Below are 23,451 nucleotides of genomic sequence, written 5' to 3' on the forward strand. Positions count from 1 at the left end.
CAGTGGTGTGTGTGTGTGTGTTTCTGTGTGTGTGCGTATTGTTTTTACCTTTTGTCTTTACCTTGTGAAGCTGTTGCTCGGTCACCAGCTGAGAGAGGCCAGTCCCGTGCTGTCATGTTTTATGATCATATCGTTCCTTCATGGCAAACATGAAGTCATCTGCAATATGGCAACATACTGTATACACAAAACATGCTTGTGATGACAGTCATGCCCACCCACATATATGTGAATGTGTATAAGTGCAAACAAACCACTTTGAGCTTGTGTAGCCATTTCTGACAATTAGGGGATTGTTTTTTGCGTTGTCATTTGCGTTTCAAACAGATTTGAGGCTATTTGTTGTGCACCATCTGAAAGATTGTGTTTGGGAGAATTTTAGTGCATTCATTTAATGATGATTATTACAATTATACATTGTAAAAAAAACTTTTTCTATTTTTGTAAGACAATAGAAGATCAAGGTCTGAAGTGTATTTTTATTTTATTTGTTTACTTTTTTTATTTTTATTGTGCATTCATAATTTATAAATATGGCAAAAAGCAGGCAATAAAAAAGTTTCAAATATAATTGAATAAAAAAAATAAATAAATTAAAGCAAATAGAAGAGATTCACAAGACGCCAGATACAGAGCTTTTGCATTTTTAACAGCTGTGAGAGGCTTCATTGACAGAATAAAAATCCTTATATAAGAGAGAGGGGAGTGAATTGTTAATTTTTGCATCACCATTTTCAAAATTATAGCTTCTTTTGCATTCAATGTTATCAACATATTGTTTTCAGCAGAATAATTAGAAAAACGGTCTTTCCAAAATAATTGTCCACTCTGACAATCAACAAATAAATGACATAAGGATATCTGAAAATTTGGAGAGTAACAAGTTGGTTGGGTATATTTTATGTACTGTAAAATCTTTAAATGAGTTTCTCTTTATTTGAAATGCAAAATTTTTATGGTAGTGGCCAAGATTTTCTCCAATTAACCTTCCATAATAAAGTATTCCAATAAAATTTCCCTCTAACTCTTTTTATTATTAAATACTTGCTTTATATGTCTTTTTTATTACATTTTTTTAACTGTTTATCAGGAAATTACATTCTTTAAGTTCTGACGTTCAAAAGCAAAACAACAAACAATAAATTGTAATTATAAATATTGTAAATAAAATATAAATCTTGTAAATATTTTTGTTGAAACTATGAAAAATCCGTAAATTAACCGTCTCTATTTTTTGATTCATGTTTTTATTTTTCCCCTGTTTTTTATTGCTTTTAAATAACATTTTAACAACTTTTAACCTTAAAAAGTTTAAAAACATATTTTCTCATATTTAAAGACATATTTCTCTATATATGTTGTTTCATATACATTATATTACTTCAAACTACTAAAATGTCAATAAAAGTCTCTTTGTTAAACTGTAGACTGTGTTGCCAACTTTATTCTTTTTGTTTACAATCCCAAAGGTTTTTAATGACAGCTTCTGAGCTTCTCTGAGTTTATTATGTTTGAGAGATTACTGTAATTCACTACACAGCTATACTGTATTCAAACAACAATACTTTTAATTATTTAAATTTAAGCCTTTACAGCTTTCTACAAAAACTATTGTATGTGATGAAGTCAATAATATAATTGATGTATGATGTTATCTAGCAACATTTAGCGACTTCGTGCCGAGCGTAGAGCCTTTTCGTTTAAAATAGTTGGCAACACTAACTGTAGAGTTCAACATCATCAAATGTCCAACATCAAAAATCGACAGAGCAGAGATGATATATTTCACAACACTTGTGAATTACAAAATATGGAAACTATTAACATACAGTTGGAGTCAGAATTATAGCCCCCCTTTGATTTATTTTTATTTTTATTTCTTTTTTAAAATATTTCCCAAATGATGTTTAACAGAGCAAATACATTTTCACAGTATGTCTGATAATATATTTTATTCTGGAAAAAGTCATATTTGTTTTATTTTGGCTTGAATAAAAGCAGTTTTTAATTTTTGAAAAAACATTTTATGGTTAAAATTTTAGCCCCAGAACAAACCGTCGTTACACAATAACTTGCCCAATTACCCTAACCTGCCTAGTTAACCTAATTAACCTAGTTAAGCCTTTTAATATCACTTTAAGCTGTATAGAAGTGTCTTGAAAATATCTAGTCAAATATTATTTACTGAAATGAGTTATTAAAACTGAATGTGTTGAAAAAAATCAGTGCACATTAATACATTATCTACAGCATTTATTTAAAATCTTAGCATATATTTGTAACAATGCAACTTTTCTCTAAGTTATATAATTCACAAATGTACGGCATTCAAGCTTAAAGAAAGACCTGCAAAAAAAAAGTAGAACATTCATATAAATTATGTACTAAAACCAGATTTCCGCATACAGGCATACATTAAGCTAGCATCAGCGCTAACACAAATAGACTTAAAAGCCACAAACTCAACGGTGCCTTTCAAGACGGCAAACCCAACATTTAGAGCAAACCAAGAAGCCATATACGGACAGAGCAAAAACGGCCGTAGGTGATTTGGCTTGTACCGCAAGTAACTGGCAGTGACAGAACATATGTTTCTTTTAGCATAACAACACACACTTACATACATACACTCTCACATTGAGACAATACCATCAGGAGCTGTACTGAAAATCACGAACACGTTGCCGACAGGTTAATGGCTTTCACCGTTGCGAATGTAAATGCATGTAAAGTGGATTGCTTTACTCCTCTGACATCAGAGGTGGAGCCTGAATGACCCGTGCCCTGGACTTGTGTACATGTTGCAGGCGTCTCTAGTATCTGTGCCAGGCTGTTAGCAGGTGGCACGGATCTGCCAAGGCGTAAGCTCACTGACCTGTGCTGCAACCCCCAACACATGCCGTCTGTGTGTGGGTGTTTCTGAGAGACTGATACACAAGGAATCTGCTGCCCTTTTATGCTCCTCATAATGATTTTTTAGGTCCTTATCAGAGTAAAGGCGTTTGATTGATGACAAGAGATTTCACTACTGTCTGCTAAAGCATGTGGTTGAAGCGCTGCAGCTGAAAGCTTAGGAACCATTACAGGATGTGGCTCTGATGACACATGATACTTGAGGGCTCGGTATTTTCCTGATGGTCAGGTTAAGTGTTAAATCCTCTTTGTCCTACTCCTGCCCTCGCTTTATCTCTGAGAAGATCGAGTTATTATAGTTAGGTAACACTAAAACCATACTGTGTTTTTGTTACTTGAAAATAAATGATGTCTATAGGTTAATATACAATGCTCAGCAGCATATATAAGTACACCCCTCACAAATCTCTCTTCTAAATTCATATTTTTAATAGGAAGCTATGCATTAGTCAGATTAGTCAGTACTGAAGCCAAATCTGGAATTTAACTACCAAAATAACTTACAATAATGGTTCAAAAACTAGAACACCCAAATGTATATGTTATAGAAACATATTAAATACAAATTTAAAAAAGAGGAAAAATCAAGAGAACAAAAATATGGAAATATTAGTTAAAATTTTGTAGGTTGTATTTTTTGGCGATATTTAGCTTGAACTTAATTATATTATCTTTAAATTTCTAAATATGTTTAGTGACTAAAATAATATTTGAATAAATATATCTGTTTGATAAATCTGTTTTGTTTAAATTGCCTAGATTCACTGAGAAATTCCTTCCATGAAACTCTGTGTGTGCACAGGATGATAGGTCACCTAATCTGCTCCTGCGTCATTAACTACATGGCGCAGGAGATTGGTTGCTGCCTCATCGCTTGCTCTTCATCAGTTTAAATGTTCTGCGTTGTTTTACGCTGTTAAGCTGCAGCACGTTTTTGGAGTCCCTTCTCCACCCCAGCTCCACCTGTGTTAGCTCTGCTACGGGGTTGCATAAATTGTGTTTGCAGCAGCAACGTGTTATATTCTCATACGGCATGTCTGTGTACATACTGGCAGTAGCAGGTCTATGTACTTGCTTTGCTATAATAATCAAAGCAACAGCAGCGTAGGAGATCTATACCGCCAAGACCAAATACATTAACATTGCCACATAAATATTCACTACAGAAAAGTATTCATTTTTAAAATGGGGTGTAGTCAATTATGCTGAGCACTGTATATATTAACTACATTAAAAAGTAATATTTCCTTGCAGTAAAATTCCTATATTTTTATAGTTAATGTTTATTTTATTTCAAGTAACAAAAATGCAGTGATGAAAAATATTTTTAGGTTTTTTTTTATTTTTATTTTTTTTACTATATAAACTTTTTATTATGTTAATGGAACACACATTTTCTATATTATTGTTATTATTGTTATTATTATTATTATTATTATTATTATTATTATTATTATTATTATTATTATTAAATTGTTAATCTATTATTCCCTAGAGTCGTTTTTTGAATTCATATAGTCAATCTCCGGGTCTGGCGGGAGCACTTTTAGCTTAGCTTAGTTTAGCATAGGTCATTGAATTGGATTATATACTCTTTCTAATGTTAATGGTCTAATAATGCTGGTAATGCTAATCCAATTCAATGATCGATGCTAAGCTAAGCTAAAAGTGCTCCTGCCAGATTCGGAGATCGGCTAAATAGATTCAGAAATAGTTAAAGTCAACTATTTTTTTTTTTTTTTTGGTGAGTTGTAAAATAATGGAGTGTCCACTATTTTAGAAGAAGACAAAAAAGAAAATAGCTGCATCTTAAATATTTCAATACTATATAGTGCGCTAAAAAAGTGTGCGAGCCAAGTATGAGCCATGTCTGAGGTCATAAAATTTGAACAACAGTATGCAAGAAGTAACCTGATAACCTACTACTTCCGGTGAGATTCTGAAGTGCGCATCGGATGGACACTACACTATTCCATGATGCACCATGAGAAAATCCCTGAACGGGAGAAAAGCGACGCAACTGGTGTGGGTCGGACCTCAACTTCACGTGATGATGACAAAATGGTGAATATAGTACGTCTGAGTTCCATTCATACTACTGCCATTCATACTGTATACAACATATTTTTCTAATGGCCGAGTAGTACGTTTATATTCAAATGCAGTATCTACTGAGTAATAGGCAATTTTGGACGTTGTCTTTAATTTAATCAATCCATACTGCTAATGTGCCTCCAGGCCTCAATTTCAATTGTTGTTTATCTGGAGACAGAGGCATTTTAATGCTGGAAACATCTCATGTTTCACCTTTTCAGAATGCTTTCACATTTACCGCATACAGTATATAGTAAACCAGCTGTAGATGTATAAACATTTCCTTTTACATTGCACTCCCCATTTTTTCCCCCTCAGGTTGAATCATCCAGCTCATCTCTGATTTAATTTCTCTGTCTGTCTGTAGACACTCACTTCAGCTCCCATCATCTCAAATCAACTTTTGAGTGACAAATGGCCAGGTTTGGGCATCAGGGCATGCGATTTCCTTGGCATACCTTAGAGGAGCCATTAGTCATGTCTATATTTAACCTCGCTCCACGCCGGTGCCCACCTTTTATGTGCCAAGTTGGCAGAGAAAGAGAAGAGATTGGAGAAGGAAAGTCTCATAGATAGGATGTAGAGTATTCAACAGCCATCAGCACTGCCGCCTTCATCTGCGAGGTGAGAATTGGTCTTGCAGGCTTGCATACTGGTGTGTGATTGCAGTCCACGGGGGGTTTGTTAGAGGAACGAGGCGACGCAAAGGGAATCAGAGAGAGGTGGGACCCTGATGGGAGAATGCTTGATTTTATATTTTTTTCATCTCATACTGGAAAATGCATTTGGTGAGTGAATGGAAAGAGCAAGGATGATAAAGAAAGGATGCTTTAAAAACTGGAAGACCTGAGGAAGAATATTCATCTCAGTATCTTAAAGGGCCATGAAACCCCCTCGTTTCAGCAGGGTGTTTTCACACCTTTACTTTGGAAAAAGTCAGAAAAGTGGGCGTGTCCAGCTTTGTTTAGGGGGGAGTGTTGGAGGAAGTAAAGAGGCATGGTGTGGGAGTGTCTATTTGGGCGTGCTGACTTTCCGAGTCAAAAGACAGACCCACACAAGGGACAAAGTGACTGTGTTTACATGGACATCTGTAGTCGAATTATTTGCCAAATTATTAAATGGTGGACTTCAACTGCAGTTTGGCTTTTTCATTCAGGGAATTCATTCATGTCCCTTGTGACAAACGAAATATTTGATTCGAGGAACTGCTCTAAGCGTGTATTTTTCATGCAATGTTTGATACCGCACGGCGAATGAGAGAAAAAAAAACTCAGCATTTCCCGGAAACTTAGATGCACACGGCAGGTAGCATCAGAAAGCCGCGTGTTTTATTCCGGTCACTAAATATGAGGTTAAAGTTTGGTTGTGGTGCTAACATGTTTACACTCGGTGCAATAGTTAACTTAGTTCGATATGGAGAAACTGAATAAACAAAGAGCACTAGTCGCTCACTTACCAAATCTGTAGAGACAGGACAATCACCAGCAACTAGACCCGCGTCTTTATTAAGAGAAGACTACAAGCGAATCCGGATCTCAGCGTTTGCAGATGAGAACACCTCTCAGGTAAACAATGTTCCTCCTTAGACACGCAAGTTATTGTTGTCGCGCGTCGTGTACACTGTTAATCCACACGTGACTCCAGCTGAGCTCTCACAGAGAGAAAATGAACAGCAGCAAACTATAAAAGCAACACTTCACGCTTGTTTTGCCAACACAACGTGGCGTCTCTGTCGTCTAAACACTATGACAGTAATGAATATTAATGAAGTTGCACAATAGAGCGCGCTGATTGGTTTGAACCAAGCCTTACTCATGCATTAATGCATCACACTGTAAGACGTAATAAGACACACTCTGGCACAGACGTTCAGTCTGCACGCTGGAATACAAAGCTATTATGTCAACCAATTTACACTTTTTAGTGCAAACCAAAAACCAATTTACACTTTTTAGTGAAATATAGGTGTCCTAATAGTGTTTTTAGCAGTGTGGGACACATATACGACTGTCAACAGCTCAAAAAATGTGTTTTGGTGTTTCGTGACCCTTTAAAGTGGTAGTCACTAGAAAAAGGCAGGAGTAGAAAAAACACTAGTAGTGAAGGAAGTACACAAATAAAGAACTTAAAGGTATATTATAGTCTTCAAGGCAAAAAGTAATCACATCCAAAAGTTTGTTTGAACATAATTTAAGTGTGTTAAAATTTAATTATGTATATAACAAAATAGTTTTGTATAGGTTTATTTTTATGTGTGTGTGTGGGTTGGACCCCCTTTTGCCTTCAGAGATTCAACAAGGTACTAGAATTATTCCTCTGTGATTTTGATCCATATTGAAATGATAGCATCACACAGTTGCTACAGATTTGTCGACTGCACATCCATTATGTGAATCTCCCATTGCACCACTGACCACATCTCAAAAGTGCTCTAATGGATTGAGATCTAGTGAATGTGGAGGCCATTTAAGTACAGTGAACTCATTGTCATGTTCAAGACACCAGTCTGAGATCATTCGCACTGTATAACATGGCGTGTTATCTTGCTGCAAGTAGCAATCAGAAGATGGGTACACTGTGATCATAAAGGGGTGGACATGGTCAGCAACAATAGTCAGGTAGGCTGTGGTGCTGACACGATGCTTAATTGGTACTAATGGGACTAAGTGTGCAATGAAAATATTTCCCACACCATTACACCACCACCAGCAACAGTTGATACAAAGCAGGATGGATCCATGCTTTCATCTTGTTGATGCCAAATGAGATGGTTGTGCGTGCAAATCCCAGTAGATCAACAGTTTCTGAAACACTCAGACCATCCTGTCTGGCACCAGCAACCATGCCTTGTTCAAAGTCACCTTTCTTCCACATTCTGATGCTCGGTTTGAACAGCAGCAGATCGTCTTGATCATGTCTACATGCCTAAATGCATTGAGTTGCTGCCATGTGATTGACTGATTAAAATTTTGCTCAAGCGAGCAGTTAGACAGGTGTACCTAATAAAGTGGCCGTTGAGTGTATATCTATCAAAACAAACTTTTACTTTGAATGTGATTAATCATGATTAATCTTTGCCTAGCTCTGGTAAAAATAATAAAAGGTACTTCTTTCTGATTTTTTCAGTCAAAGTGCACTTAATGCATTAAACTGATAAAATAAAAAATACAATTAAATTAAAATATAATATATGTAAAATATTCACTGAAAAATATAAGCATACAAAATAAGGAGATGTCACATTTTGACAAGTGTGTAAATATTCCAAGAGAGCTTTAACATTGTAGTTTTATGTTTATGTAATATTTTAAAATAATTAATTTAGTCACAGGGGAAAAATATATGCGTTAAAACCTGGGATGCAAAAATGGTCACTTTATCACATAATCAATCAATTAATTAGACCATTTATTTTTAAAAGTGTCTCTTATTTGTTTTATTCTTTGAAAACCATCATTCACAGCTTTAACTGAAAAAAACAAAAACAAAAACAATAAGTATATTGTTCAGTAAATCTCACCTGACAGTATGTGATCCATAGAGCCAAGGTCATACAGATTTAGAACAATGTGAGATGAAGTAAATGATGACTATTTCATTTCATTTTTTTGGTGAACTATTCCCAGAAGGTGTAAGAGAGATTGAGAGATGAGTAAAGGAACAGAAAATTAAGTTGGGGGTTGAATGAACACAAGAGGAAGTATCTCTCACTCATCTATCGATCTCTCAATCTATCGGTCAATCTTTAGCAGTCCCGGTGGGGGTCTTTTTCAGCCTCATGGCAGCGTGGATTGAGATCGACAGAGAGGAAGCAAATGTTCAATCTATACCGGCCACACATGAACACACATATACAGTCAGGCTGTTTTATAATGGATTCTGATTGGTTGATGGACATTCCGAAGGTGTGCAGCAGTTTTTGAGGGAATGTACAGCAAGATTTATTTTTTTAATTATCAGTTTTTTTCTTCCTTTTAGAAGCATTTTTCATGTTATTTAGTGTCACATGATCTTTTACAAATACTTTTCTAGAAGAAAGTTCACCCAACATTTATTTATTTTATTTCATTTATGTATTTTATTTGTTTTGTTTTATTGTATTTTATGTTTTGTTTTATTTTTTTTATTTATTTATTTATTATATATTTTTTTTTTGTGAGTAGATTTGTTGTTGTCAGTCTCACACAATTTTTTCCCTTTTTCTGAAAGTCTTGATAACACCATCATGGATTTTTTTATTTTTATTTGTTTAATTATTATTATTTCAGCAAATAGGATTGCAAAAAAAAAAAAAAAAAAAAAAAAATATATATATATATATATATATATATATATATATATATATATATATATATATATATATATATATATTTGTTGCACTCTTTGTTGTACATACTTTCTCTACTGAGAAACCATAAAATGTGAAAAGGGTCTATAAGTTTATACAATATAGGAAATAAGGGTGAGAAATCAGTCAAATGTGCAGAATCAGTGTATGATATTACATAAATTAATACAATAACTTATCGTTGCGCTCAGCCAAAACACGTTACCTAAGAGCAATTGATATTCAAAATACCGAAATCAAGGAATTTGTCATTAGATAGAGACTAGATGAATTAAATATCAAGTTTAACAACTATAGTGAGATTAGATGCAGCCGTAGACCCTTGATGAACAGTCTGACGTGTGCTGCTCTCACCTGGGGTTGTGTGCTCAAAGCACATGCTGACTGTCTGGAGCTCGGACATTTCGTCACCTTGGAATTATAAGGTTCTATCTGCGTTCTAAATGATTTTGAGATTATGACCTTTAAAGTTTTTGCATTCCATAGCAAACAGTATGTGTGTAACATTTGTTTTTTATATAAAAAGTCTTAAAATGTAAACAACTTATAAAAAACAACCCATCATTTGAATAAGTTGTTATTTATTTAATAAGAATATGTCAATAACTCAATTTTGATAAAAATATCAGATAGAACCTTATAAGTCCAAGGTGATGATTTGTGTACGCAGCAGCGCATGCTAGAGTGCGTGTATGGTCACATGATGTGCGTTTCCAGCAGTGCAGTGTGGACGGAGAACTTTTCAGAAACGCTAGTTGAAATACCAGTGTGGACGCGGATTGTTTTCATAATAAATGCCATTTTAAAACTAAAAGGCATTAGTTTAATTGGGGCCCTAGTCTGCTGTTTATAAAATCAACAAATAATTTACACCACATTGGTTCCATAAAAAAGGTAAATAATGAAAGGTGTCTTCATCTGCCTCATAAGAAGTGACTTGTGATCACAGCAGGTTGACTGATTTACCGAATACCCCAAAACGGAGGTAAACACTAGAGTCAAACCCTCCGATCCTAGCTGATATTCATGGTACCAAAGCATAGAGCTACGGCAGCAAAACAGATCCATTCGGGTCACAGTCAATCCACTTTTGCTTCTGCTTGACCGGACGCCACTCAGAGAAGGTCACTCGCCATCTCAAAGCTTTCTCTTAGTCCTCTTCTCAAGCACTCGAATCTGGCATGCTACTAAAAGTCACTTTCGCAGTATATCTTCTCAATTTGCTCTGTGTGTGCTCCGTTTTACCCCTCGTTCCCTCCATTTCACCGTTCTTGGCTGTTGGCCAGCGCTGTTTTGTGCCCCTCACAAGCCTAAAGCCGCTTTCCCACTATCGTGCTGAATCGTTCTTTAAACAGAACTGTTCCATTCCGTGCCAAACCGGGCCAGACAGCACGGATACGGTTTCATTTTCCACTGTCGTGCTGCGACAAAGCTCTTTAAAACATTACACAAAACGCATCAGTAGTTGCCTTGGTAACGCAATGTAAACGGCTCCCTTTGTTCAATTAAAGTTAAATAAGAGCCGAAACTATTTATTTATTTTTTTCATAAAAGCAAAAGCAACCATGTGACTAAACACTGTTATGCCGCTCTATCATATAGGGGTGCTAAATATAGGTACATGTGCACCCTTATTTATTCATATGTTGCGCAGCTCTGGCTAAATTTTATTTGGAGGGAAAATTACCAAAATGTAACGTGATGATTGAAAATAATTGGAGGGGAAATAAGTAATATTTAAAATCTCTGAACATAACAGAAAAATAAACAATGATAAGACAACAATAATAATGCATTTGCATTATAGTGGCAGAAATATAATTTTGGACAGGCCTTGTCAAAGGTGAGCGGGCACTTTCACTAATAAAAACACAGCACTTAAATTATTTCATTTTAAACAATTATTTAAATTACACTGCGTTTTTATATAAAAAGTTGATAATGATATAAAATATACTACATTTTGATGGTAAAATGAAACCAATTAAGCGATGGCTGTTATTTGTTTTACTATTCAAACATTAAATAACGAATGCAGCAAGTGAAATAAAAACGAATATGAAAATCTATCGCAGGATTTAAAGCATATAAAGCACTATTATATTTAGCAAAATGATGCTCTATTATCTTTTTATTTTGATCATTTTATTTTTATTATTATAATTATTTTTGTGTTCATAATTAACTAACAAGCTGTAGGCGAATTATTGCTAGACGTTTTAGAAAATATTTGCGTAGCTATATTAAAGATCACCACAAAAAAAAAAAAAAACACAGAAACATGTTACATGCCTCATAAATGTCATATAACTTATGTATAATTGAATCATATAATTGCCTATAGCTGAAATGATAAAAATTGCTCATTTTATTTTTATAAAACATTTGTGAAAACGTATTGATATTTTTTAAGTAAAAGCAATACTGACATTTAAGAATCCATATTTAATTAATTCATTCATTCTTTTGACTTTATTAGTGCATTTTATTAGTGCATATGCTATAATATAAATCATTCAACAGTACCTTGGACAGTTACAGTGCCGCTCCGTAAAGCTTTCAAGCAAAGTCTTTTGGACGGCCGACATTACAACACGAACATGCCGTCCTTCAGGTGGTCTCGCCGGTATTAACAAGCTGTCCTGGCTTTGAAATAAAAAGTGCAATTATTTCCTCGTTGTTAAAAGAGTCTGCAAGTTCGTGTTCCATGGATATAGTGATGTTGTTGTGGAATTTGGACAATGACGATGCAAAGCGTGACTTTATTCGCTTTATTCGATGCGCAGCAGGAAAAAAAAGTCAGCAGCGCAAGTCGCTTGCATGTCTCTCCCGGATCAGAGCGAGTTTTGTGCTGTGGAATACAGCGCTGCGTGCAATAAACTCACATTCAGGCAAGCGATGTAGGTCTGTATTCAAGTCAATAAAATAATAACTTTAATGAATAAAATATCTTTGTAAGAATGTGATGAGTTATTCACTTCTCTTCCAGAGACTGCTCAATGGTTTTAAAATCCTTTTCAAATATCGTTTAGACCTGGATCATTATTTTATATTAAATGTACTGTAGTTTATTGAGGATGTCTGATGACTAGCGCGCTTCTGCTGAGCCAGCTGTGGTAGCTTAGCAACCGAGTCGCGACGTCAACACACAGAATCTGTCAGCACAGTTCAGCACGGTTGTCTAACCGTGCCGAAAATTCCGGGCCAAGAACGGTTTGTAATCGTGCCGCGCCGTTCCAGGCTCAGTGGAGAAACAACCGTAACCGTACCGAAGTGTTCTTAGAACGGTTTGGCACGATAGTGGAAAAGCAGCTTAAGACTGTTGACTCGCACTTTTGGTTTGGTATGTCAGGCTGGAGATGATGAGACAGAAGCGGGACAGAAGAGTGAGTTTCCCTGCAGGTCCATCTGAGTGAAACGTGTGTGTGTGTGTGTGTACACATGAATCATTGGCCTCTAATAGGTTTGCTTGAGGTTTTAGGTTGACAGGTAGAGAGTTGTAAGATGTGAGTGTGCACAGATGTTGATTGTGATGTAATCAGATGAACGTATATGTTTGACCATTATACACACTCCACAGAGCTTCATTATTATTCACCTTTCTCAGTGTGGGTATTGAATGAACAATTGTGCTTAATGTTTGCATGTGTGTGTGTGTGCGTGTGTGTGGGGGAAAGCAGCTACTTTATTATATGTGTGCTTGTGTGTTGTGACTGCCCCAGGCCTCTGTGTGTGTGTTCGTATGTGCGAACAGCTGCATCTGTGTGTGTGTCTTTGTGGACACATGAATGTCTGTGTTCATGTGTGTGTGTCTTTGTTTGTGCAGGCAACTACATGTGTGTGTACATGTGTGATGTATGTGTGTGTGTGTGTGTGTGTATTCACACATATATGTGTAAAAGGAGCTGCATGTGTGTTTCCGAGCAGTTGTAGGTGTATGTGTGTTTTGGGTGTTTGCATCAGTGTGTGCGAACAGCTATGAATGTATGTGTGCAAACAGCTACATGTGTGTGTTGTCTGTGTGTGTGTGCAAGCAGCTACATGTGTATGTGTGTTTTTCTGTGTTTGTGTGTGTAAGCAGCTACATGTGTGTGTGCGCAAGCAGCTACATGTGTACGTGTGTGTTGTGTCTGCCCCGGGCCTCTGCAGTTCAGTTGAGCGTATACCTCTGCAGGGTAACTGAAGGGGGAAGAAGACACTGTCCATCTGTTTATCCACAACAGATCCTCTCAGCTCCTGCTGCTACAAGTCCTGTGTGTGTATGTGTGATGGTATGCACATGTCACATTTACCACAGTACGTTATTCACATGTAAGAACTCACGAAACCCCAGCAGTCCTATTGAATTCATATGTAAATGAATGTGTGGTGGATTTACATTTGTTTGTTTGTTTATTTTGTTTATCATTTATTTATTTAGTTAGTAGCAAATAGTAAATCAGTAAAACTACAATCAATCAGGGGAAATTGCTGTAAATTTCACACACTGTAATCCCGAATAAGTTGACAAAACTCAAAAAATTTGAGGTAATCAGTTACGTCAAATTTTTTAAGTTATGAAATTATCTATTTTAAGTAAACAGAAACATTAAGTTTTGAGTTTGTTGTACTCATGCAAGACACTTCACCTAACTTAAAATACCCAAGTTACTCAGCTTATACGTTTTAATTGCAATTAACTTAATTGTTTTAATTTTTGCAAACTTTAAATACTTAGTCACCCAGCTCATACATTTTAATACCAATTAACTTAATTGCTTTAATTTCTTTCAACTTTAAATACTTAAATCACCCAGCTCATACATTTTGATAGCATTTTTTAAAATTAACTTCTCCATCGTCATTTTCACAAATAAAATTAGCCATTATTTTAATCTGTAAACCCCATAATTCTGTCAAAATAAATCTGTAATTTAAAACACACAGACAATACCATTTTAGACATTTATTGTTAAAGAAAAAATGTCCAACAGTACTTTCAAATTTGTCTCCTATGCAATTACAAATGTCTTAAAACGATAAAAACTATTAGACATAAAGAGATTGAAAATGAACACTATTCTGAAATTAATAAAAATTACCCACAATGTAAATATGATATCAGACATAAGAGCCTCAAGAAAAAACAACTATAAGTTTGATAAAATTTAATAATACATTAATAAGTGTAAAACTTACTCTTAAGGCATTCGTTAAAAAAAAATAATAAGTGCACATTCTGTGAAGTGACTCGTTTAGTGTAAACTACACAGAAACTGTATATATATATATATATATATATATATATAGTTGCAGTCAGAATTATTCGCCCCCATTTATTTTTCCCCCAATTTCTGTTTAACGGAGAGCAGATTATATATATATATATATATATATATATATATATATATATATATATATATATATATATATATATTGTAGCGAGGCAGAGGGAAAACAGCGACACAGTTGGATAAGTTTACAGACAAGTCCCCGGAGGGTGCTTTATTTACAACGTGAATGGGGTGTAAACGGTGCTCTTCTTCAAGGTGAGGTGCTCTGGGAGGTAAGTGAAGGACAGTGAGTAGTCGGATGTGGGATCGTCACGAGCTGGAGTCTGCTGTGGAGAGACAGAGAGACAAGCGTTAGCGCATGGAGTCAATGGGTGAATGAAGCTCATCTTCTCCTTGCGTGGGCTTGGTTTATATGCCTCTCCACTTGATGACGTCCAGCTGTGAACGATCCTGTGTTGATGATGGTCCAGCTGGGTTGAATTAGCGACCAGGGCGACGTGGCATGTGTGCGCTCGTTACAATATATATATATATATATATATATATATATATATATATATATATATATATATATATATATATTCAGTCTTGGTTGAACTATGATTCTGTCATTTACTTATTCCAAACCTGTTTGAGTTTCTTTCTTCTGTTGAAAAAAAAAAAAAGCTGAGACCTGTAACCACCGATTTCCACAGTATTTGTTTTCCTTTTAGAAAGTCAGTGGTTACAGGTTGTCAGCTTTACTTAACTTTTGTGTTCAACAGAAGCAAGAAATTCAAGCAAGTTTGGGACAAGTGAAGAGTTAGTAAATGACAGAATTTTAGATTTGGACAAACTATCCCTATATATAATAAAATGCATACTTACCAATTAAAGGTAAATAAATGTTTTGAAGTTACTACTACTTACTTTATTAAGTAAAAAAAAAAAAAAAAGCTCTACATTAACTCATTCTTTAAGGTTTCCATGCTACGAGACTTTTTATTTTCCATCATCCATGCCAAGCAAAACTTTTTGCACAAGTTCAAAGTCCTTTACTATATATTATGTGAAGAGCATACATTAATCCATACAAGACAAGAAAGGTCTGGAAGTGTGCTGTGGGTGGTGTCCAATTCATTCTTCAGGACAACAGAGACCCTCAGTGAATGCAGGGCCAATAAAGCATCTTCAGTCAGCAGGATTATCAATCTAAAAACATAATTCAAGGATATTAATGTAAGGACAGTATCAAAATGACTGAGCCAATATTATATGATTCATCATCTATTCTTGATTACAAATAAGTTATTAAGTAAAAGTTTTCAAAACTTTCATCTTTTCATTAAACATGCCTAATTGTGAAAAGAATGAATGAAGTCTTACCAGGGTGTTCCTAAAGAATCTTAAGTCATGCTCACGCAGCAAGACCAAAAGACCTCTGATAACAGTAGTCCGTCATGAACTGACATCATTCAGTTCCTGGAAATCAAGAATCAATTTTTTAAAAATTAAAAAAATAATAATAATTCAAATTATATTTTAATGTATACTTTAACACGTGACCCCAAACATACCTGCTCATCATAAACCTTTAAAAGATTAGCCAGGGTATCTGCTGTCTTGCCAGTTTTGGATGCTGTTTGCCTTAAAATTGTCATCAAATGAAATAGGTGGTGGTCCAGTTTTGCAAAGAATTTGTGGGGAAAATTCTCATTTGTAACATGTTGGTACTCTGCAAACAGCAAAAAGAAACAAGAGAGAATTTCATAAAACAAACCCACACCACAAAATATACAATTCTAAAAAAAAATGTATTAATATTATTATTATGTTTCATTTACTTATCTATTTTTTACCTCAGATGAAAATCAGGTGTTGATCAGATGTTGAAAGCAGGATCTTCATGTTGTAAACTGAACTCAAGGTCTAGCTGAAGTTTCACTTTCCTTGCTGCAAAAGTATCATTGATAAATACACTGTAATATTTATTTTATCTGGATATGCCAGGCATAGTAGTACAAAATAAATATTTTACCCACCTTTCACATGCCTCCATTTAAGAACCTATCTGTAGTCAGCAACACCTGACCTTCAATTCTGTATGTACACAAAGTCACAGTGTCATTTAGCTGAGAGTGGAAGTAGTACAATTGCCTGATGTCTAACGTTAACCTCCAAAACGGTTAGCAATAGAGCTGATTATCATGTTAGTTGCTTTAATTCGATGAACACAGATTTAATTTAAACAGTATTGAAATTTCTAAAACTGAATATGACGACAAAGAAATTTAAGGCCTGATTTTAAAAGCTAGAAATAACAAAATTTACCTTATTGTCTAATGATGTAAAAATATATAGACTAAAATATTTATATTTTTAAGATATAAATATATTTTAAGCTACAAAATTTGCACATCAGAAAACTGTCTTCTTTACCACGTCTTGAATATTTTGTTTTGTTATTATTTTATTTAATAACATAATTTTGTATTAATGTGTTATAGATATGCATACTTTGTTTTTTAGGCTGTTTATATTCTCTCCAGAGTAGACATTTTAAAAAATAGATTGAAAAAAAAAAAAAAAACTTTTATCATACCTTTAAAATACATTTGACCTAAATGACATTTAAACTCACTTAACTGATCGCATTAATCAGGTAATCATTGATATGCAGAGATGTCGTCTTAAGCGCGAGGAAATATTAAGTGTTGATCAGTGCTGGTGATTGAGGTAAAGTTAGTTTTATATTTACATATTCAGACTTTCTCCTTAATAATATAATTTCAGAAAGGTAATTTTTGCATATTCTTAATGGTGAAATCATATTAGCAGCCAATGACTTTCAAAGTACAACATTGTTCAGTCAAAAAAATAGTGCATTTAGTGTAATGTTGTTTTCATGTCATACTTGCATGTGATTTCAGAACGAATAGACAAAGAACCATGGTAAACAATTTATGGAGCGAGTCACAAGTTGTTACTAAATGAATGTATGAATATAAAACCAACTTTACCTCAATGTGGTAGTGTAAAATGAAGCTCTGCTCTGTACCTGCTCAGGTGAGGAGCGCAGCTTAAATGTTCTCCGTCAGGCTATCCTCATACATGGATCAGCAAGCAACAAGCTGCGTGTGACAGAGTTAAGTTTTGAGACTACGTTTTTGCGCGTCATCAGAAAATACCGTTAAGTGTTTAGGCGGAGATCATTTGAGTTATGATTAACGTTACGTTTCTTGCGCCTTTCGTTTCCGAAGTGCCTACAGATCGCGAAGATAATACCACATTCACAGACTGGATGGAGTTCAGCGCAGCGCCATGACATGCGGTTGTGAGAGCGCACGTCTCCATGACAACTTCAGCACAGGCTGAGAAAAGGCATACTCGCGCCAAGATTTAAATTTTTTTGAAAAATGTAATCTGCCGATTTAAAATATTTTTGTTTTTATCACACTCTGTTAAAATTCAGAGTTAACACATTACAACTAACGCTAACATTGCACTGATTCTAACTTTTTAAACAGTAATGTTAACGTTAGTTAGCAACAAGTGAGGCTAAACATGTTTTCTGTAATGTACGACATGTAAACGCACCCTGATTAACTCTACATTACATTAAACTGTTACTGTGATTATATTAATTAAAACATACATTTAATATTTCTTGGATTTGTAAATATTTTACTTACTGTAGTGTGAAGCGAGGCCGATCCGCCATCTTGAAAAAAACGAATGAAGCATGAGCACGTACGTGAACCTGGATGACGTCAGACGCAAAATCACTAGGCTGACAGAATTTGAGTTAATGAAACTTTAAAGAGACATTTTGTATAGATTAAACCCAGCAGAATTGTTCACCTTACTTGAAAGATTAAATTTTTACAAACTCAAAAATAAGAAAAAGTTCTAAATACTCATCAAGGTTAATTAAGATAAACGAATTTTAATGATTTAAGTTAATAGAACTCAACTCAATTAATTAGTTACAGCATTAGGGTTTACAGTGCAGCAGTTAAATTACCGGTCAAAATTTAGGGTCAGTTTTTTTTTCATGTTTTCTTTTTCTCTTCCTTTTTTAATACAATGATTGTGTTCATCATTGCAGAATTTATTTAATTTTAAAAATAGATTCAAATAAAATATTTAAATAAGAAAAAAAAAATCAAAGTGGGCTGATAATTCAAATTTCAAGTGCATAGACGAAATTCCTTGAAATTTCCCGCTTTATATATATATATATATATATATATATATATATATATATATATATATATATATATATATATATATATATATATATATATTAAGTTTAATGTCAACTATCCAATTTTTGTTTGTTTTTGTTTTAAGTATAAGAGACTCCTGAACATTGCTCACTCACTTACCCTTGGCTTTGTTCCTGATTTATCAGGGGTTCCACAGTAGAATGAACCGCCAGTTACTCTGGAATTTGTTTTCAATCGTCGAATGGTATCTTAACTCATTAGTTTATTTTATCATTTTAGTAATAGAACCAATAATGTCAGTTTGTGACTTGATTTAATGTTGTGTTTGGCCTCCAGGGACACACACTGTCTTTGTGCTTCCTCTGGCCCAGAGCTGTGGTCAGCCCTCACCCCAAACACACACAAAGCCCATCTATCTCTGCACTCCTCGCTTTATTTAATATCGCCACTGCTAGTCTCACCTTGAGCTTTCTCCCCCTCAGCCGCAAACTGTTTGCCTGAGATAACACAATCTTACAGCAGAGAAAAAATAAATAAAGCGAGCAGGAGAAAGAGCCTGAGACATTATTTAGTGAGGTTCCTTCCCAGCGTCTCCTCACATGTAATCAGAAATCATTAGGCGCATTAGTCTTTTTTCAGCAGGGCATGATGTGTCTTCCTGTAAAGCTGAATCATTTTGACACTTTTGTTCTGCTGTGTTTTTTTTTTTTTTTATCTTTCTCACTTCTTCTATTTTTTCTATTTTTCTTCTCAGTCTTAAGGGCAGGAGGCTGCTTGCATATGCGTGCATGGTGATATGTCAGTCAGCTGTTAGTGGGGAGGTGTAATCTATTCTGTGGATAAAAAAAGAGCATAGTATAGTGAAGAACACTGGGTGTTTCTCCCGTCCCAGGTTTGAGTAATCTACACTGGGCAACACTGAAGGTCAGTGTGCTCTTCAGGAAGGTTTTAGCAGGAGATATCCACTTCGGACACTTCTGCTGATCCAGGTATAAACCTCCCACATGCAATTTTGTGAAAATCCTGAATATTGGCAGTTTTCTATTACTTTCAGGCTGCTTGATGATGTGCCATAAATGCAAGATTCTAGTTTCATATTTGTCTGGAAAGAGGATGTGAGGACCCTTCACAAAAATCCTGCCATTTTTGACAACTATGTATTTTTTTTAAAATATATTGTTCTCAAGCACCCACCTATGAGACCACTAATACTAATTAGTTAATTATTAAGAAAATTTTCTTCATTTTTTTATTTTAGCTTATTATTAATTAGCAGATAATCTTAATACATAACAACATTAACAACAACAATAATAATAATAAATTGTAATAATAGTAATAAAATAACAACAACAATAATAATAATAATAATAGTCATAATAATAATAAGAATTATTGTTGTTGTTCTTGTTGTGTATTAATGTTTGCATTTATTATTATTATTATTATTGTGTATTTATGCATTTATTATTATTATTATTATTATTATTATTATTAATATTATTATTACTATTATTATTAATGCTGTGTATTGGTGTATATATGTATTATTATTATTATTATTGTGTATTGTTGTAATTATTATTATTATTATTATATTATTATTATTGCTGTGTATTGGTGTATATATGTATTATTATAATTATTATTATTATTGTGTATTCATGCAACTATTATTATTATTATTATTATTATTATTATTATTATCAACATTATTATTATTATTATTATTATTATTATTATTATTATTATTGTGTATTGATGTATATATTTATGATTATTATTAATAATAATATCTGCATTTATCATTATTGTTCTTTATTTTACTGTTTGTCTGTTAATAATAATAATAATAATAATAATAATAATAATAATAATAATAATAATAATTAATATAATGTAAAATAATTAGTATACATGTATTAATTCCTTTATGTTTTATTTACATTTAATTCCTTGTTAGTTCATCAGCACACACCATACTTTGCTCTGTTGCAAAACCTGCCCCTCTTTAAGATGCTACTTTGAGCTTCCTCTACAACATTCTGCCAAATGTTGCCTAATTTGTAACCCTCACAATGTAAAACTCTGACAAGGGCATCCTTTTTCACCCTGAGCGAAGACCTACTGGTGACAACAGCCTGTTTGTACTGACCCTTGCCTCCTTTGTGGGCAATTCACAGCCTCTCTGACCTGGCCATCCTTTAATCAGAGCCATGCAGAAAGCAGGGCACTGAGGCATATCTTTTTCTCCCTCGTTTCTCCATGCCTCGGCTTTAATCTCCCAGCATTAGGCAGGGTTGAAGGCTAAATGTGTGCCTTGGTCTTAATCACTGGTCTGTCTATTCCTTTCTGCCAGATATCTGCCAAAGGGTCTGAACACGACAGCGAGAAACAGAAGAAAGGGAGTTAAAGAAGGTCTAAAGCTTTAGCTTAGCTGTCAACTTGGAATACAAATTGCACCCTAGACTTTATAATGCACCAAAATGCTTCTGAAATCAGTTCAGGGGGAACAATATGAGCTGAAATTAAGAACATGTGTGATCCTGGACCACAAAACCAGTGCTATGTTGCATGAGTACATCATTGGTACAGTCACAGATACAGTGGTGTAAAGTAACAAATTACAAACACTTAAACTACTATAATTGAGCAGTTCTTCTCAGGAATTGTAATTTTAAGTAGTTTTAAAATTGCATACTTTTACTTTCTCTTGAGTACATTTTTAGTGCTGTATTATTACTTTTACTCCACTACTTTCCTTCGACCTGCAGTCACTACTTCATTTTTTTCTTGTCTGTGGAGATTAGAAAATTCAGTCCTGTAATTCCTGTCCAATCAAATTACACATAGAAGGTAAATTGCATCATAATGATCTACCTCAAGACATGGGCGATTTATAATCGTTGCAAAACGTTTAGAAGCATTAAAAGTGTCCAAGATGTCCAAAATCTTTACACGCATTGAACCAAAGACTGTTTAGATGCATGCCACTGATGAGAAGATGACGGATGTTTTTTGTATGATGACCAAAATGGCCTTAAACACTCAGCAGGCACAATACGTCAACATGACATCAGATTGACATTGTTCCCCAATGTTGTGGGACGTTACATTTTGTTTGGAAATGAAAATCGATTTGACATCAGAACCCATTATCAGGCTGATGTCAATGTTTAACCCCAACATCCTAACGTCTAATGAAGTTACAGCAATTGAAAGTGACATTGTGTTGACGTTCCCACTATGACATCTATCAGACGTTGGATTTTGGTTGCCATGCCTGACGAATAAATGTCAGTATTTGACGTCAATATGACGTTGGTTTAAGATTTTGGCTTGGCGTTGTATTTTGGTCACTTTCTAACACAACCTAAAATCAACCAAATATCAACGTCATAATTGGACATCAAAATAATTTTGTGTTTAGACACTGGCTAGACATTGAATTTTGGTCACCTGACATCCTAACTTAAATCTAACCTAATATTAATGTATTATGACATTGTGTGTCTTCTGGGCAATAACTAAATGCACTACATAATGTTATGTTTACACACATCCACAAATTACACATAAATTATCAGCTTTTTTACAGTGTAATACCTACTACTCTTGAGTACTTTTAAAAGGTCTACTTTTTACTCATACTGAGTAGTATTTACAACAAATACTTTGATTCTATTTGCACTACATTTTTAGGCAAGTATTGATACTTTAACCTAAGTATGACTTTAAGCACACTTTTCAGCACTGCACATATATAATGCATCAAAAGTACACTTCTCAAAATTTTAGATTTAGTTTTTATGCCAGAAAATATTATAATATTTAGTTAAGATCATATTCCATGAAGACATTTAGTCAATTTCCTATATATACAGTTGAAGTCAGATTTATTAGCCCCCTGTTTATTTTTTTCTCCAATTTCTGTTTAACAAAGATTTTTTTTCAACACATTTCTAATCATAATAGTTTTAATAACTCATTTCTAATAACTTATTTATTTTATATTTGCCATGATGACAGTAAATAATACTTCACTAGATATTTTTTAAGACACTTCTGTACAGCTTAAAGTGACATTTATAGGTTTAACTAGGTTAATTAGGTTAACTAGGCAGGTTAGGGTAATTAGGCAAGTTATTGTATAATGATGGTTTGTTTTGTACACAATCCAAAAAATATCTAGCTTAAAATGGGCTAATAATATTGAAAAAAAAAACTGCTTTATTCTAGCCAAAATAAAACAAAAAAGACTCTCCAGAAGAAAAAAAGAATTATCAGACATACTGTAAAAATTACCTTGTTCTGTTTAGTATTATTTGGGAAATATAAAATATAATTTTATATTTTTATATATTTTTATATAGTTTTATAATTCTGATTTCAACTATAAATATATCAAAACTCAATTTTTGACCAGTAATATGCATTGCGGACTTTAGACTTTAAAGGTGATTTCTCAAAATTTTGATATTTTTGAACCCCAGATACCAGATTTTCATATAGTTTTACATAGAAACATTATTTATTCAGCTTTCAGATTATGCATAAATCTCAGTTTTCAAAAATGGACACTTTTGTCTTGTTTTGTGGAGGATTGCATATGCTG

General features: G+C 34.0%; 1 protein-coding gene and 1 long non-coding RNA gene across 5 annotated transcripts in view; one reads left to right on the forward strand and one right to left on the reverse strand.

Annotated features, from left to right (window-relative positions):
- pcdh1b (protocadherin 1b) overlaps positions 1–23,451 on the forward strand; it is a 305,780-nt gene that overhangs the window by 29,659 nt on the left and 252,670 nt on the right.
- LOC147840869 (uncharacterized) lies at positions 15,580–18,344 on the reverse strand. 4 transcript variants are annotated; one of them, XR_015507777.1, is made up of 7 exons: positions 18,300–18,344; positions 17,666–17,738; positions 16,650–16,707; positions 16,467–16,560; positions 16,185–16,342; positions 15,994–16,089; positions 15,580–15,819 (listed from the first exon to the last, which is right to left on the reverse strand). It is a non-coding gene; the product is annotated as an uncharacterized LOC147840869 (long non-coding RNA). The 4 variants fall into 4 exon arrangements; XR_015507779.1 differs by having other exon boundaries at positions 17,628–17,738; XR_015507778.1 differs by lacking the exon at positions 18,300–18,344 and adding an exon at positions 17,842–17,964.

This window comes from Danio rerio, chromosome 14, assembly GCF_052040795.2.
Source record: "Danio rerio strain M-AB ecotype USA chromosome 14, GRCz13ab, whole genome shotgun sequence".
NCBI classification, from domain to species: domain Eukaryota; kingdom Metazoa; phylum Chordata; class Actinopteri; order Cypriniformes; family Danionidae; genus Danio; species Danio rerio.